We start from the raw sequence: 16,879 nt of genomic DNA, 5'->3' as shown, positions 1-16,879 counted from the left end.
ATAAGTGAGATCGCCTTATGTATAAGTCCTTTATTACATCCCGCCAACCTAGATATCATCATGTAAGTTTTCAGTGAATAAGCAAGAATAAGGATCCCCACAACACGTTTTGACTATTTTTAGAATCATGTACCTCCATATGACAATTTTTTCGTCGAGGATAACTCTTACATTAAATTTCCAAAAATTTCCATTTTCCGTATTGAATCTTTCCGAATTCATTTAAAGAGCTGGTTATATTTTTCGTCGAATTGGGCAACTGAAAGAGATGCTTCTCTTGAAGCTAAAAACATTTTTTAATGGGCAACCAGAAGTAGTATTTTTCTTGAAGCAAAATAGCTGTTTTGCAACATTCAGCATAATATATTGTTGCAAGTGAACGAGCATTGACTGCTACCTCAATATTACGAAGATAGACTTGCGTATATACACTCATGTCCATAAATTAAGGATAATGCCAGCTTCGGCAAATAAAGGTTCAGAAACAAAACAAACGTGACTTATTCATAAAGCCCATATATTAAACAAGAGATGATGAACAAAAAAGATGGTGTATGTATGATACTACTACTACTACTGATTTTTGCTCCCCCGGAGCAATTACAAAAAATATCTCCCTTACAGAAACGTAACATTACATATTGGTATGCATTGTATGTCTCCCAAACGATGAAATATAGTCCGCACAGCCCCTAGGCATGCTGAGTATCAAATTATGGAGCTGATCTTGAGGAAGATTACTCCAGTCAGCAAGCAATGTTCTCCAAAGTTCAGGTACACATACAGGAGGTGCTTGACGGGCTGCAATGCGTCGGCCAGACAGTCCCACACATGTTCTATCGGATTCAAGTCAGGTGAGAATCCTGGCCGTTTGCACTGTGAAGACGGACGTTGTCATCCATAAACTCAAATTCTGTGCCCATGCCAACCCTAAACAAACGTACGTGTTGTTCCAGAATGATGTCCCAATAAATGTGGCCTGTCATGGTTCGAATCTGAACATGCACATCTGTTATGAAGTCCAGTATACTTCCACCCCAAACGAGCAATCCTGCACCACGTAAGGGTGTTGTTCTGTATCCTGCACCACCATAACGGTTGGTGGTAGCGGGTACCTGGAGTTTCTCCATATGAAAGTGCTATGTGAATCAGACTGCAAGCTCCTGGACTCATCGGAAAACATCACATAAACGCAGTATGAAGCTGTCCCAGACGTCTGTACGCTGTTCGCCTTGAAACTGTCGTTACCGTGCCTGAAGATGGCTGACTAGATAGGTCTGATGCTGTGCTCCGTCTGCTTTTTTTAGCAGTTACTGCCAAATGCCGGTCACATTCGGCGTTCTAACTCGGGGAAGACCTGAACTGTAACGTCTACTGACATTTCCATCATTTTGGAATCGTTGCCAAAGTCTAGAGAGACACTTTGGGCTATTCAAAGTTCTTTGGATACTTTCTTCTGAGTACGCCCACATTTCAGCCGGCCGATAATTCTATCACGTAAAAAATCATTCACATGCATATTCTGTGTCATAACTATTCGGTTCAGGCACTGAGCGGCTTACAGAACGCTTGTGGACAATTCTACTTCTTTGCTACCATTCCTTATATACACCTCTCTTACAGTATCATTATTGTCACGTGCTATCGGCGTCATCTGATGGATTCCTGCAATTTTCATATTATTCTTGAAGATGTGTGCGATAATTCTACAGGGAAAATTTTTACTTTAGAGTTCGATTTCCGCGTGATTCTGAATTATCCTTAATTTATGTACATGACTGTAAATGAAATTAAACTGGTTGATGCTATAGAAATAATACAGAAAAAAAAGCTAAATTATGGCACTCGTTTCAAAATATTAATTTTAGATGTATTATCAACACTTCCACTTTCTTTAATTGGAAATCAATTCAATTGTATGTTATTCAGCTGCCCAATAAAATACAATTTAAAATTTAAAAAATGAAGGAGCAAACACTCGATGATGTTGGTATAAATTCAGTAAAATCAGTTTTAACATTTACCGAATATTTTACAATCCAAAATTTCATATGACAGATTTTTCTATTGATTGGAAGAACCAATTAGATTTTGTTTCTGAACGATCCACCAAGTGATAGTTATTTAACGCTTTTTGTTACTTGGCTGGCCACATCATAGTTTCCCCCTTTAATTTAAAATATTTGAAAGAAACAAAAGAATTCTGCATCTGTTTTATGGAACTCTTATCTTTATGTACTGCCTATATCGAATACCAGAATATCGTACTTCTATACCAGATATATTTTTTCTCTTCGTCTTGCCTAATATAAGATAAATTAAGTTAGTAAAATAATAGTGATTAATACATAATGATTATATTACATTCAATTAAGATTAAATTTTTATCAGTGCATTATTTATGGACCATGAGATAATACTAATTAATTAATCAAAATGCTTATGATATTATGTTTAATAAATATTTAATGAAATTTAATAAACTCTAAAAATTAAATTATATTCATTAAATACTAATTATTTATATTTTGATGTATATCCTTAAAATTAAATTTCACAAAATTTGATAAATCTAATACAGAAACCGATGTACATGCTGTATAACTTATTCATGTCTCTAATGAAGTTTTATAAAAGATTAGTTTCATAAAATGTTTATTAAAATTTACGAAAGGTTAATTTGTGTTTCACTATTTTTGACAGTTAATCTACTTATGATTTAAAACTTTAAACTACGACTATTTCGAGCATTTTAATAACTTCTCCTCGTACTGTATTTTGGAGGGGGGAAGACCATTAACCCATTAACCATTATCTACCCATTAACAGCAAACAATTTGAATTTTATTCACCAAAATAGAGTACCGCAGAATTAAAAACCACTAAACGAGCGATAAAAAGCCAAATGAGGCTAATTTTGTTTAATTGCTGCTATTAAATCTCTTGCTTTGTTAATTATTAACAGACAAACTAAATTTGGAAAATAAACAATATACCCTCTACCAAATGGCAACACATTCATCCGTGGAAGATAAAAGTATTATATTTGATGGAGAAGCAAAACATTGCTTTTAAATAGCCGAATTGGCTGATTATACTGGGAAGAACAAATATGCTGACCTTTTCCGATTAGCAAAATATTCTTTTAAAATCACAATTAAGATTGAAGCATCAGTACCTCATATTTTGCCGAAAGGCAACACATTTTCTTTAAATCGCTAAGTTTGTTAATGAAAATATCCACGGAGGCTTTTTAAGAGAAAGGTTTCGTCTTAAATTTCGAATTAGCTATGTCATAATCGTTATTTAAAAGTCATACGAATCTAGAAATCCCGCAGTCCGGAAAAGCTATTATTATTTTTGGAACAGAGAGGAGGAGTACCCAAATTAAAATGATGAATTAAGGGCTAATCGCTAATTTAAGCTATAATTTATATTTCAATTTTTTCTTAATCTATATATTTTACTATATAATCTAAAATGTGCATGCATAGTATATTGATGTGGTTTTCATACGTGTATATGCATGCATTTTTAACATATATGCGCACACACACATAGGCGTATCTGGGTGTATATGGATAAAGCGCTGCTGATTTAAGTTCACCTCTGTGCACCCTCCTTATATTACTGATTCGAAAGAGCTTTATAGACTTTTTTCCCCCTACTTTTATAACTTTTTTATAGTTGTTGCGTGCATAATGTATTTACTTCTGCTTCTATATATGATATGTATTACCCTGTTAATGCAACAGCCATATTCCTTTGTAACATTTACAACTTTGTAGAGTCATTAGGCTTTTTTGATGCTGGAGTCATGAAAAATATGCACTGCCCCTCGGCGGGACTCTAACCCTGGACATCTCGAATTCGATTTCAGTATGGTTCCAGTTACACCAATTACCTAGGCTGTGGTATCTCTCCGCTAAGATGATACTGAAATTCTGTGCGAGGTCGAAAGTTATCTCGAGGTGTTATAGTGTAAAATGTTCCTACTTGAAATAAGTTTGAGAAACGTCAAGGTAAATGATAAGGATAATTTGGTTCATTGATTTAATAACTAAAAATCTATATGCAGCATTATCAAAGGCTAAATCGTAAAAAACAACTCAGACTAAAAATGAATTCAGAGTAGTTCATTGCCGCATGTTGCTTTTAGGGAAACGCATTTTGAATAGACCTAACGGTTTATCTATTTCTATTGAAATAAAATGGGAATGCGGGAAGTTCTTTTCGATTCAATTCTACCTTGTTGCCGACACGCTTTTTGACCACTTTACAATCAGATCGGACAAGGTGCGGCACGTGGCGACAGGGTTTCTCTTTTTGCGTCCGTACAATAAAAGACATATCATTCGTGCACGCGATGAATCAAAAGTAACTATCATTACAATTACAATGCTTTACATTCAGATATTTGCGGCTTTTGACGGCTGAGTTGGCAAACTTGTCTCTGCTCTTCAAAAATCAAATATCGGTTTCTGTAATGAAAAGGTTTATTCAATCACAGCAGCTGCTGTCAATGGTAGAGACGGAAATGCGATATATTAAAATTTTAATGTGAATTATTATGAATCTAAATGGGAAAATAAAGAAAAAAAATATGAAAGCTTTCAGATTTTACATTACGCCCAAAGGGACTTTTTTAACGTTTCGTGTGGTACCTTTGTTTATTAAATATCATGTTCGTCGCACTTAAACCATAAAATTCGATTCGACAGCAATATCGCAAAATAGTTTTAAAATGTGCATATCTTTAGAATTTCCGATACATAGTCTCGCGCGCTGGAGATAATTTTTTCCCCGTAAAGTGTTGCCATTGCTCGCTTTGAAATCTTTGAGATTCTTAATCAAAAACTTATAAATGCTTTGCGAAATATGAAATAGATAATAAAACAAATTCCAAATTCGGGCTTCCAGATGCCCATATTATGGTGGAGATGTACGTTATTCAAAATTAAATGGCTCTATAGGTACCGTCGTTTTATCACAATGCTTGAAACTTACATACATTTACGCAGATTCTTCATTATTTAATTTCTTTAAATATAATACAAGGCGGTAATATTTGGTGGCAACATTTTGAAAAGTGATTCAAACATTTAAAGTTTTCGACGCAAAATGGCAAACCGAAATTAATAGCCATTTGGGCTAAAAGCACAAAATTTTTGACTGTCATCCGACTAAAATTTACTGAGATACTTAATTTCACAATTTGCAACATTTGATATAATTTTGAATTTGAATCCAGGAATCTGTAAATAAATAAATTTCATTTTCCCCTTAAATACGGGATTTAATTGATAAATTTGATTATTCCCTAATACTATTCTATGATATTCTTCTGTGATTTACTAGTATTTTTGTAATTTTGTGACATTAGTTATGCCAAAACAATTTTCGTACAAGCAATTTATAAATTTTCAAGGTCCAAAAATATGTTTTTAATATTCCCTTATAGTTAATATTCTCGTACTTTAGAAGCATAATCTGATAATCATAAAAAATTTCATTACAGTAAGAATATTTTCATTTTTAATTGATGCAAATAATATTATGAGTCGACTTGAGCCAATATTGAAGATCGCCAATATTTTCTAAAACACGAACTCGATGTGATTGTGTGAGTAAAATCTTAAGATTAGGTTTAGGTTGTCTAAATATGGCAGAGCTATCTGGCTGTCCGGCTGAGAGGAGGGATGCCTGCGAGGAGGACTTTTTGAAAGCAGCTGGCTCATATTACACATGGAGAAAAACAACTATTCGGCCTAGTCGCTTAGTATTGAACCCAAAACAGGTCGAACTACCAGCAATCAGCGGTCTTAACCACTCGAACACTGGTGGAAGCAAGTAACATTTCAATTAAAAAAAGTTATATCGATCGATATTTTTAACAATAATCGGCATAGAAATTCTCTTTACGTATATCAAAAACCTTTTTCCTAAATGATGTTTTATTTTCACTATTTACGGGAGTCAAACTATTCGTGTTTTTTTTTTTTTTTTTTTTTTTTTTTTTTTTTTTTTTTATAACGAGCAGAAAGGTTTCCTAAATGTTAGTTCAGGGATCGGTGGAACGTGTAAAAAGTTAGATTTCGTATTTTATACAATCATGCCTTAATATTTTTTTAATTAAAAAATACAGAAACGTTTGTCATGATTGTATTTGTTTTTATAATATAGCCCACCAACAGCCGAATGGTAAATCAGAGCTTTATTTTCCTGTTATGAACCATATACTGTATTCTTACATAACGCAACGTAAGGAAGCAAAAATGTCTGAACCATATTTTTTATTTTGCTCATCTTCGCTCGTTTCAGATTTGTGTGCACTAGAATTTTAGTTTTGAATTTTCGCAAAGCATATTAGTTTCTTAAACCTAGACTAGCCTCCAGGTGAGTATCGCTGCAACTGTAATCACCTGGAGTTAAAATAATTGGAAAGTAAGATTATTAAAATAAAACGTTCCATGATATTCAATCGTTTGGGGTGGAGTGGGGCTGAATCAGGAGCGAGGTCGAGAAAGAGATACGGACTCAAGGTGCAAATGAACATCTCACCTGCTGCAGAAGAACGTTTGATCGATATCAAGAAGTTGAACCTCTTGAGCACAACCATCATCATCACCTGGCGCCGGCCTAGGCACCTGCCTTCCGAAATTCAAAGCAGAAAAACAAGCGAATAAACTCGGAAGTTTTTTGAGAATTTCTGCAGCTGTGATATCTTTTGTTTTCGGGAAGAAAATTTTTATTTTGATTTCTCCGAGAAGAGAGGAGGGGGAGAAAGATATACAGAGTCGATAAAATTGATAAGAAAACTGGGCTACCTTCTAGAAGTTCGTAAGAAGCGATGCGACAAAAAATGCCTTGAGACACGGATTGAAGTGGAAAGGGGGGGGAAAGAAGTGACCGACGTGTCACCGAGGATGCTAATGAACGAACAGACGACTGTTCTTTACTTGCGGAATGTGACCATAAATCAGAATGTTAGGTGACGGCATCTTGCGCCTTAAGAAAACACCTGTTTAAAGGCCCTGAGGATGTCAAGAATGTCCGCTTTTAAAGATGAATTTCAGATATGCTGGGGATGATCCAAGTTTAGCGACTAGCCTCTTGCGTGGCTATCCGTCAAAATTACTAATTATAAACAATATGCATGAAATGGATATAAATTAATTCATAATTAATATTAATTATTCATAATTCCGGTTCCCAATTAATTAATAATTAATAATTATGATATATTCATACAGTGCCAAATGCCGGCTACTTTGTATATGGAACGGAGGTTTTTATTTGCTATTGTGTGTACGCATCCCATAGCCATCAACAAATATTACTCTGAGGGGCTTGTAGATGACCAGCCCGTTTTTATCAAAGTTTATTTTGTTATCGTGCTGCATTTTGTTACTTTTATGTGTTTATTAATTTTTAAAGTTCATTTTACATTGCTTTACAATAAGAAATGTGGATTATGCGTAATATTTATTTTCAATAGAAACGTAAATATTTATTTTCAATAGAAATGCAAAGAAATTCTTCTGTTTTGTATTGAATACAACATTTCTAAAAAAGACATTCAAGAGAAGGATTGTAAAAAATCACATAATGATATTCAAGCAAGGATTTCAAGAACTGTGAATTTTTACAATTATATTTCTCGAAAAGTTTAGAGCAGTCTTTATGATATTTGGGGAGAAAATTTGAAAAACTGTAAAACTTATACTTTGAAAGAAAAGGAACTCAAACACTTTTAAATTGGATTATTCATTTAGTTTACACTGTTGGACAGTTGCTAAGAGAGAGCTCACATTACAATGTAGCACAACATTGAGCGCGAGTGGAGGCTAATCAGAGTAAAATACCTTTGCCACACTGCTCGAACATTAGAATGAAGCACATTTATTGTTTAGGAAAATATGGAAGGTTTTGAAACACCAAAAGTTAAAAAAGTGTTTTGAACAGAGAAATGGAATGGACAGAGAAATGGAACAGAGAACAGAGAAATGGAAAAATGCATTTGAACGACAGAAGGCACCTTTAAGAAAGGGAACAGTACGGGATATGTTCACGGTGGAGTACGATGCAGCTTTTCACATGTTTCAGGTCAACCTTTGCACTACATTATCCAGCAGCTGTTGAAGCAATTGACCTCACTTCTCTGTCAGTGTTCAGATGAGAGAGTTCTTGCTCGTTTGAAGATATCTCTAACCAGTAAATCGGTTCCGCAGAAAATCCCAAACATTTTCAGTGGGTTGTAGATCTGACAGCTTCTGGCTATACGAAGCGTTTAATATTCTTGCTGTCTATACAGTCCATAACAGCGAGTGTTCGATGGCATGGTGCGTTCTCATCTATGAAAAGAAATTTATCACCGAAAGCACGATGGAAAAGCTAATATGAGGCAATAGAACTTTATGAATGTATCGTTGGTCGATACAGTCCCAACTGCAACCCTGTGTAGGAACATGCGGCTATTTATCATGATGTCAGCCCATACCATGATACTGTACCACGGATATTCTGGATATTTTCTGGATGGTAAGCAAAACCACTCGATGACAGATTGAACTACTCTAATATGAGAATAGTAAAGCGCATGCCAACTGCGATACTCGCGGCACACGGTTGCAAATGGGCTGTTTGTTGCTGTCTGGACAATGGGTTACACACAAATGGTCTGCGGGTGCATAGTCCTTCTTCTCTCAAACGTCTGGCTACAGTTTTTCGGGAGATCTGCTGCCCTTTGTCAGCAAGAAACTCATTCGTCACCTTCTGAGCTGTGATGTGCCGATAGGGCAATGTACTTGTTTCCCGCAGGCATAGTGCATCTAACACGACCTCCTTCGCGATGTTGACTACACGTTCTAGTTGTTTCATATGCTTTGCACAGCCGTGAAACAACACTAATGTTGAACTCCCTCGAGTTGACTTCGCGAACACATGCCGAAACTTTCAGTTAAATCGTTCTAACAAAACTTTCACTTGGTACAATTGCCCGCATGCGTGAAATGTTTAATTAACGCTATCACGTGATGAACAGGCGAGAAAACAAAAATTTGCATGCTCGCACCTTTTCTTACTGTGTTCCGCACTTATTCTAATTTCCCACATTTTACTTCCTTTCATTTTGTGGTTGCTTTGGACGACAATGTTGCCCATCCTTAGCAATTGTCCAGCAGATATAATGTTATGTTTTTATATCACTTCTAGTTCATATTTTTATGTCTCATTTTCTATCTTTAATATACGATAGAATTGATGAACAAAATAACGAGACATGATGAAATATAAAGGCTATGTCCTTGAGGAAAATATTTTTTCTCATCTTAGTCATTGAATTATATATGATGTACAGAATGTTTATCTTCATTTGCTAGCATTCTGATGATTTTTCCTAAAAGGTTTTTCTTTGGCCAAGTTTTTTTTTTCTCTTTGAAGGGGAGGGGGTTGTGTAAGATAAGAGCAAGTAAAGCAAACTTCTAATTTTAATTAACAATAACCCTTCTATTCTTCATTTTAATTTAGATACTTCTGTCCAAAAAAAAAATAGAAGTACAGTGGGTGATCGGTTAACGAACATAATATGTTACAAGATTATGTTCGTAATCCGAACTGCTCGTTAACCAATCATTGATTTACCATAGTTTTTTTTTTTTTTTTTTTTGTGTGTGTGTGTGTGTGTGCATGTGTATGTGTGAAATCGATTAATTCGTTATGGAGACCCTAGAAATTGAATTAAAAAAAGGATGTATAATTTCTTAGTAAGCTTATTAAAAAAATAATACATACATATAGTCTTGCATATTCAGTCCTTTCATTTTTTGTTTATGGGGCATTAAAGAACATGTCTAATGTCGATTATTTTTCTCTCATTTTCAGTATTTTTCGAAAGTGATTAATAGCATTGTCGTTGTAAAGATCCCCAACTCTACTGACATCAGCCTGGTTTGGGTTCCATTCTAGGACCATTGCTCTGACATGTTGCCACTTCTTCAAAAGATCTTTAATGGCAGATTGTCGGCATTGGTCCTCTTTCGTCTTCCTCTTGTTCAGAAGGAGACACATTTCGCTGTGTTCCTTGGTGTTCTTCATTCAAGATTTCTTGGAGTTTTTCTGTAGTAATTTCATCTTCATGTTCCATTATAAGCTCTTCCATGTCATCCTCGTTCCCCTCCAATTCCAGATTTCTAGCAGTTCTCAAAATTTCATCCGTAATTTCAGATGTGTCTCCCTGATCACCTCCGTCTCCTTGAACGAAGAATAGACACTGTTTTCGCCGACCAGAAATCAGCTCCGAGAGCCGTGAAGTGTTCGTTAGAATTCGTTTGAGTTTATCCGAATATGTGTTCGGTGTCCTAACGCAAAACTCTTTCGTGAAAGTGTTCTTTGTCCGATTTGCTAGCAGTCCGAACTGTTCGTTAACCGATCACCCACTGTATTTATAACTTATCAATGTAAACTGCGTCATTTCATAATTAATCCGTTTCATACCATCTTAGGTAATATGCAGAAATGTAGGTATGTTATAGTCGTTCACATTAAAGATCTCAATGGAGAACCGAAACGTTTAACACTCTCTCACGCTTCTGGTGAATGCGTAGTTACTTCTGCTTTGCTTGCTGAGTGATAGGATGCTGTAACTATTTCTTTCTCTGTCATCGATTGTATACATTAAGAGATAAATTCCAAAGAATGTTATGAAGATTGTGTGCAGAGTGCGCCCACGATTATGTGTGATCAAAAATATGTGTCTCAGTTAGTGATACAACAATAAATTATGTAATACCTACGGCTGAATTCGTCTGCAAGTTTCATCAAGCCATATACTTCAATTTATGATAACTATTTCTACCTATAATATATTACACACACACATGTATGTATGTAATGATTTTAATTATTCCGGCAAGCGTAATTTCATAAAAATATTTATTTTTAATTAGACATCTCATCATTGTAATGCACTTTTATTTAACTGAATCTGATCAATAAATAGAAAAAACATTGTAATGTTCCAATTTATAATTTACAGCTAAATGTGTGGTACCTTAAGAACTGGTAAGCGAATAATCGCTTAGTTCAGAAAGATAGAAACGTAAGCTCACGAAGGGTTTAAGTACCCTTTATTGCTCAAATGAAGTTCACAGTCGATCCTCTCTCAAGGCGTACAGAAAAGCCTCTACTTGGGCTTGAACTCAAGAATGCAAAGAAATAAAACTTAACTAAAACGATATAGCCGAAGATATCACAAATCTACAGGAGTTGGCCCCTTAATGCTAACTAAACGGCGAAGCTATCAAGGGACTCAGGCAAAGAATCTCTAAGGAGATTAGAGATTCTTTGACTCAGGTACGGCCGAGCGTAGAAATAGCTTTAGAGAGAGTATAGCCAAAAGGGGAACGCGCTGGCCAGAATCTCTGGCTCTTTAACGAAGTCAATAGAACTTCAACTTTAAATATTTTGCTCTTCCTTCATTTGCATTTAACGGCGATTCTGAAAACACGTTCTGGAAGGAAATTGTAAGCTGAAATTAAGAAGTATAGGAAAGTGGCTTTAACTCAAAATTAACTGTTAAAAACTTAGGATAAATCTTACAACATGTTTACAATCTGCGCTTATTGCTTTTTAAATCGCTTAGCGAAGAGGAAAATTGTGTGAATACTTTTTTAATTTACAGAATCTGGCCCTAAAAATGGGGGGGGGGATACGCGAGGAAATGCGGTATTTCGGATTTCGTAAAAATAAATTACGCATTAATGCAAATAAGCAATTGGCTGTAGAATACTATTTTTAATATTACTATTTTTGTAACCATTGGCTGTACACATATAGTAGCAATTACAAAAATGTTTTAAATTACTCAAAGATTTATTCTTTTTTTTTTTTTTTTTACTGAATACGTGCTCCCTCTTAGGCACTATACGAAAAGGGAGGGATGCCCAGTGGAGGTCTTTTTAAGGGATATTGGCTCGTATCCAAGTTACACATGGGGAAAACTACGAAAACGCCCATGCAGCCAGCCCGTTCGCCGGGACTCGAATCCTGGACTGAATTATCAGTATTCACTGGCTCTTACCGCTTGGCCGCTGGTAGGCAGATTCATGTTTGGCATTCACAAATTAAAAAAAAAAAAATATCTGACGTGGCCAGCACTTGACCTCCCGTGCATTACATGTTTAAAATAGCAACTAACTTGAAGTAAAGCATCACTTCCAGTGGATGCTGCTGTCAATAGAAGTCCACCAGCGGCCGAGCGGTAAAGTCGCTGAACACTGGAAGTTCGGTCCGAGGTTCGAATCCCGCGAACGGACTGGCTGCATGGGCGTTTTCGTGGTTTTCCCCATGAGTAACGTGTAAACGAGCCAGTTTTCCTTAGAAAGGCCTCGACGAAGGCATCCCTCCCCTTAGGCAGATAGCCCTCGAGGCTTTGTCATAATCACACACATCTATCAATAGAAAGGTATGTCACACAAAATTTTTTATTCTGTTTGATTTTAGGTACAACTGGCCGTGTGCCAAATCTGGTTTTTCTAAATTGATACCAATACAATCCAATGTCTGCCCATTTATTTTTTTATTTAAAATTATATTTTATACAGTAAAATTAGTTAAAAAAAGTGGTAATATGGTATTTTATATGTATCCAAACTTAACTAAGTTTTTATTAACAAACTCGGCGATCTGAAATATAGTGTGTTGTCACACTGCAAAATTTAAGATAGTTTTGTTTCAAATTTAGTCGGAAAACTCAGTGATTTAAAGGAAAATATGTTGCCACTCCCCAAAGTATAAGATATTTTTCGTTCAAATTAAATCAGGAAACTCATCTATTAAAAAAAAAGTGTTGCCACAGTAAGAAATAAAATATTGTGACTTTCCTCAGGCCGTCGTGTTTGCCATTGGACAAAGCATAATATTTATATTTTCTTTCCAAATTAATCTTTGTGATACTGTTTAATAAACTAAGTGATTTCAGAGCAAAAGCGCAGTTCTTCATCTCTATTACTTAATAATTAATAGATGGCTAGCATTTACTAGATGATAGCTATTACTTAATAATTATTCGGTAATTACTGACTGGCCGCGTGAAATTAAACTAGCTGGAAACTAAATCATTATATAGACCGTTTTTCCAAAAAGTATGGAAAAAATCACAAAAATAGCGATAACTCTTTCAAAAATAAGTCAATCTGTATAAAATTTGAGTATGTTGTCAAATACCAGTTGCTTAGTAAAATTGCAACATGCAATAATTCACTTACTTTCACACAATTTTCAGTCGTCAGAAATCGAACAGAGGATCAGTTTGGAAAGAAGATCAATTTGAACACCTAGCAAGCACTGAACCATCCCAAATCGAAATCGAATAGACTATAACATAAATTAAATACTAAATTATCAGCATTTCTAGTGATAAAATAGCATCACTATTTAATTTCTTGAACGAGGACCTAACACGACACTTGATTTGTAAGATCACTGATTTCCATGGAACTTGTGTTTCAAGCACTGGTTTATGTTTTGTTTTTTACATACTTTTCACATAGTCTTATATGATTATTTAATGATAAGCCCGCAAAACACTGAAGAATAATTGTAATATTATAATAAAATAATCACGAGAAATCTTTGAAATCATAAAACAGTTTTTAAAACAAGCGCGCTTCAACCTTGCGAATTTAAAGCTGAAGCAAGATTTCAACACATAGCTTAGAAAATCTCTAGCTAAAATTCAAATTAAAACGAAGTAAGATGTGCGAAACATGTTTACAAAAAAATCAGCATTGATATAGCTATGTGGAGGAGAGTTGTTGCAAAAGAAAGGGAAATTATTACCTTTAAATTTAATCGAAATTTGAAAATTCGATTTGTTTGAGAATTAAAGGTCTATGAGACCCTTATTGTTGAGAACGAGACAAAATTAATAATAATAATAAGTGAAAAAAACCTGAAGGGATTCAGATTTTAATGTTGCACTAGAGGGTTTGTTAAGGTTTTCTTAATATATGCCCTCGCTTAACTCGCAGTCTACGAATCTGCTCTATTCCTGCTAACGCATTTTTTAACCTTTTTAATTTTGATATTAAATATCACTTTTTTTCGCACTTGTGCTACAAAATTCAACTGCAAGATTGCAAAATATTTAAAGGCGGCCTTTGTGTGTGTGTGTGTGTGTGTGTGTGCATGTGTATGTGTGAAATCGATTAATTCGTTATGGAGACCCTAGAAATTGAATTAAAAAAAGGATGTATAATTTCTTAGTAAGCTTATTAAAAAAATAATACATACATATAGTCTTGCATATTCAGTCCTTTCATTTTTTGTTTATGGGGCATTAAAGAACATGTCTAATGTCGATTATTTTTCTCTCATTTTCAGTATTTTTCGAAAGTGATTAATAGCATTGTCGTTGTAAAGATCCCCAACTCTACTGACATCAGCCTGGTTTGGGTTCCATTCTAGGACCATTGCTCTGACATGTTGCCACTTCTTCAAAAGATCTTTAATGGCAGATTGTCGGCATTGGTCCTCTTTCGTCTTCCTCTTGTTCAGAAGGAGACACATTTCGCTGTGTTCCTTGGTGTTCTTCATTCAAGATTTCTTGGAGTTTTTCTGTAGTAATTTCATCTTCATGTTCCATTATAAGCTCTTCCATGTCATCCTCGTTCCCCTCCAATTCCAGATTTCTAGCAGTTCTCAAAATTTCATCCGTAATTTCAGATGTGTCTCCCTGATCACCTCCGTCTCCTTGAACGAAGAATAGACACTGTTTTCGCCGACCAGAAATCAGCTCCGAGAGCCGTGAAGTGTTCGTTAGAATTCGTTTGAGTTTATCCGAATATGTGTTCGGTGTCCTAACGCAAAACTCTTTCGTGAAAGTGTTCTTTGTCCGATTTGCTAGCAGTCCGAACTGTTCGTTAACCGATCACCCACTGTATTTATAACTTATCAATGTAAACTGCGTCATTTCATAATTAATCCGTTTCATACCATCTTAGGTAATATGCAGAAATGTAGGTATGTTATAGTCGTTCACATTAAAGATCTCAATGGAGAACCGAAACGTTTAACACTCTCTCACGCTTCTGGTGAATGCGTAGTTACTTCTGCTTTGCTTGCTGGGTGATAGGATGCTGTAACTATTTCTTTCTCTGTCATCGATTGTATACATTAAGAGATAAATTCCAAAGAATGTTATGAAGATTGTGTGCAGAGTGCGCCCACGATTATGTGTGATCAAAAATATGTGTCTCAGTTAGTGATACAACAATAAATTATGTAATACCTACGGCTGAATTCGTCTGCAAGTTTCATCAAGCCATATACTTCAATTTATGATAACTATTTCTACCTATAATATATTACACACACACATGTATGTATGTAATGATTTTAATTATTCCGGCAAGCGTAATTTCATAAAAATATTTATTTTTAATTAGACATCTCATCATTGTAATGCACTTTTATTTAACTGAATCTGATCAATAAATAGAAAAAACATTGTAATGTTCCAATTTATAATTTACAGCTAAATGTGTGGTACCTTAAGAACTGGTAAGCGAATAATCGCTTAGTTCAGAAAGATAGAAACGTAAGCTCACGAAGGGTTTAAGTACCCTTTATTGCTCAAATGAAGTTCACAGTCGATCCTCTCTCAAGGCGTACAGAAAAGCCTCTACTTGGGCTTGAACTCAAGAATGCAAAGAAATAAAACTTAACTAAAACGATATAGCCGAAGATATCACAAATCTACAGGAGTTGGCCCCTTAATGCTAACTAAACGGCGAAGCTATCAAGGGACTCAGGCAAAGAATCTCTAAGGAGATTAGAGATTCTTTGACTCAGGTACGGCCGAGCGTAGAAATAGCTTTAGAGAGAGTATAGCCAAAAGGGGAACGCGCTGGCCAGAATCTCTGGCTCTTTAACGAAGTCAATAGAACTTCAACTTTAAATATTTTGCTCTTCCTTCATTTGCATTTAACGGCGATTCTGAAAACACGTTCTGGAAGGAAATTGTAAGCTGAAATTAAGAAGTATAGGAAAGTGGCTTTAACTCAAAATTAACTGTTAAAAACTTAGGATAAATCTTACAACATGTTTACAATCTGCGCTTATTGCTTTTTAAATCGCTTAGCGAAGAGGAAAATTGTGTGAATACTTTTTTAATTTACAGAATCTGGCCCTAAAAATGGGGGGGGGGGATACGCGAGGAAATGCGGTATTTCGGATTTCGTAAAAATAAATTACGCATTAATGCAAATAAGCAATTGGCTGTAGAATACTATTTTTAATATTACTATTTTTGTAACCATTGGCTGTACACATATAGTAGCAATTACAAAAATGTTTTAAATTACTCAAAGATTTATTCTTTTTTTTTTTTTTTTACTGAATACGTGCTCACTCTTAGGCACTATACGAAAAGGAAGGGGTGCCCAGTGGAGGTCTTTTTAAGGGATATTGGCTCGTATCCAAGTTACACATGGGGAAAACTACGAAAACGCCCATGCAGCCAGCCCGTTCGCCGGGACTCGAATCCTGGACTGAATTATCAGTATTCACTGGCTCTTACCGCTTGGCCGCTGGTAGGCAGATTCATGTTTGGCATTCACAAATTCAAAAAAAAAAATATCTGACGTGGCCAGCACTTGACCTCCCGTGCATTACATGTTTAAAATAGCAACTAACTTGAAGTAAAGCATCACTTCCAGTGGATGCTGCTGTCAATAGAAGTCCACCAGCGGCCGAGCGGTAAAGTCGCTGAACACTGGAAGTTCGGTCCGAGGTTCGAATCCCGCGAACGGACTGGCTGCATGGGCGTTTTCGTGGTTTTCCCCATGAGTAACGTGTAAACGAGCCAGTTTTCCTTAGA

At 35.4% G+C, this 16,879-nt stretch overlaps 1 protein-coding gene across 4 annotated transcripts in view; it reads right to left on the bottom strand.

Moving 5' to 3' along the window:
• The window catches only part of LOC146997197 (uncharacterized), a 919,946-nt gene that overhangs the window by 280,377 nt on the left and 622,690 nt on the right, over positions 1 to 16,879 (bottom strand). The window contains exon 1 of one of the 4 annotated variants that reach the window (XM_085816965.1): positions 6,562 to 6,691. The exons of the other annotated variants lie outside the window; for them this stretch is intronic. The gene's annotated coding sequence lies outside the window, so the exon portion shown is untranslated. Of the gene's footprint in view, positions 1 to 6,561; positions 6,692 to 16,879 lie in introns of those variants that run through there. 4 annotated transcript variants of the gene reach the window in all.

Source organism: Stegodyphus dumicola, chromosome 5 (genome assembly GCF_044657685.1).
Source record: "Stegodyphus dumicola isolate Sdum_Otavi_A_Nest chromosome 5, ASM4465768v1".
NCBI classification, from domain to species: Eukaryota; Metazoa; Arthropoda; class Arachnida; order Araneae; family Eresidae; genus Stegodyphus; species Stegodyphus dumicola.
Note: the sequence above shows the minus strand (reverse complement) of the source record. Positions and strands in the feature narration are given on the sequence as shown.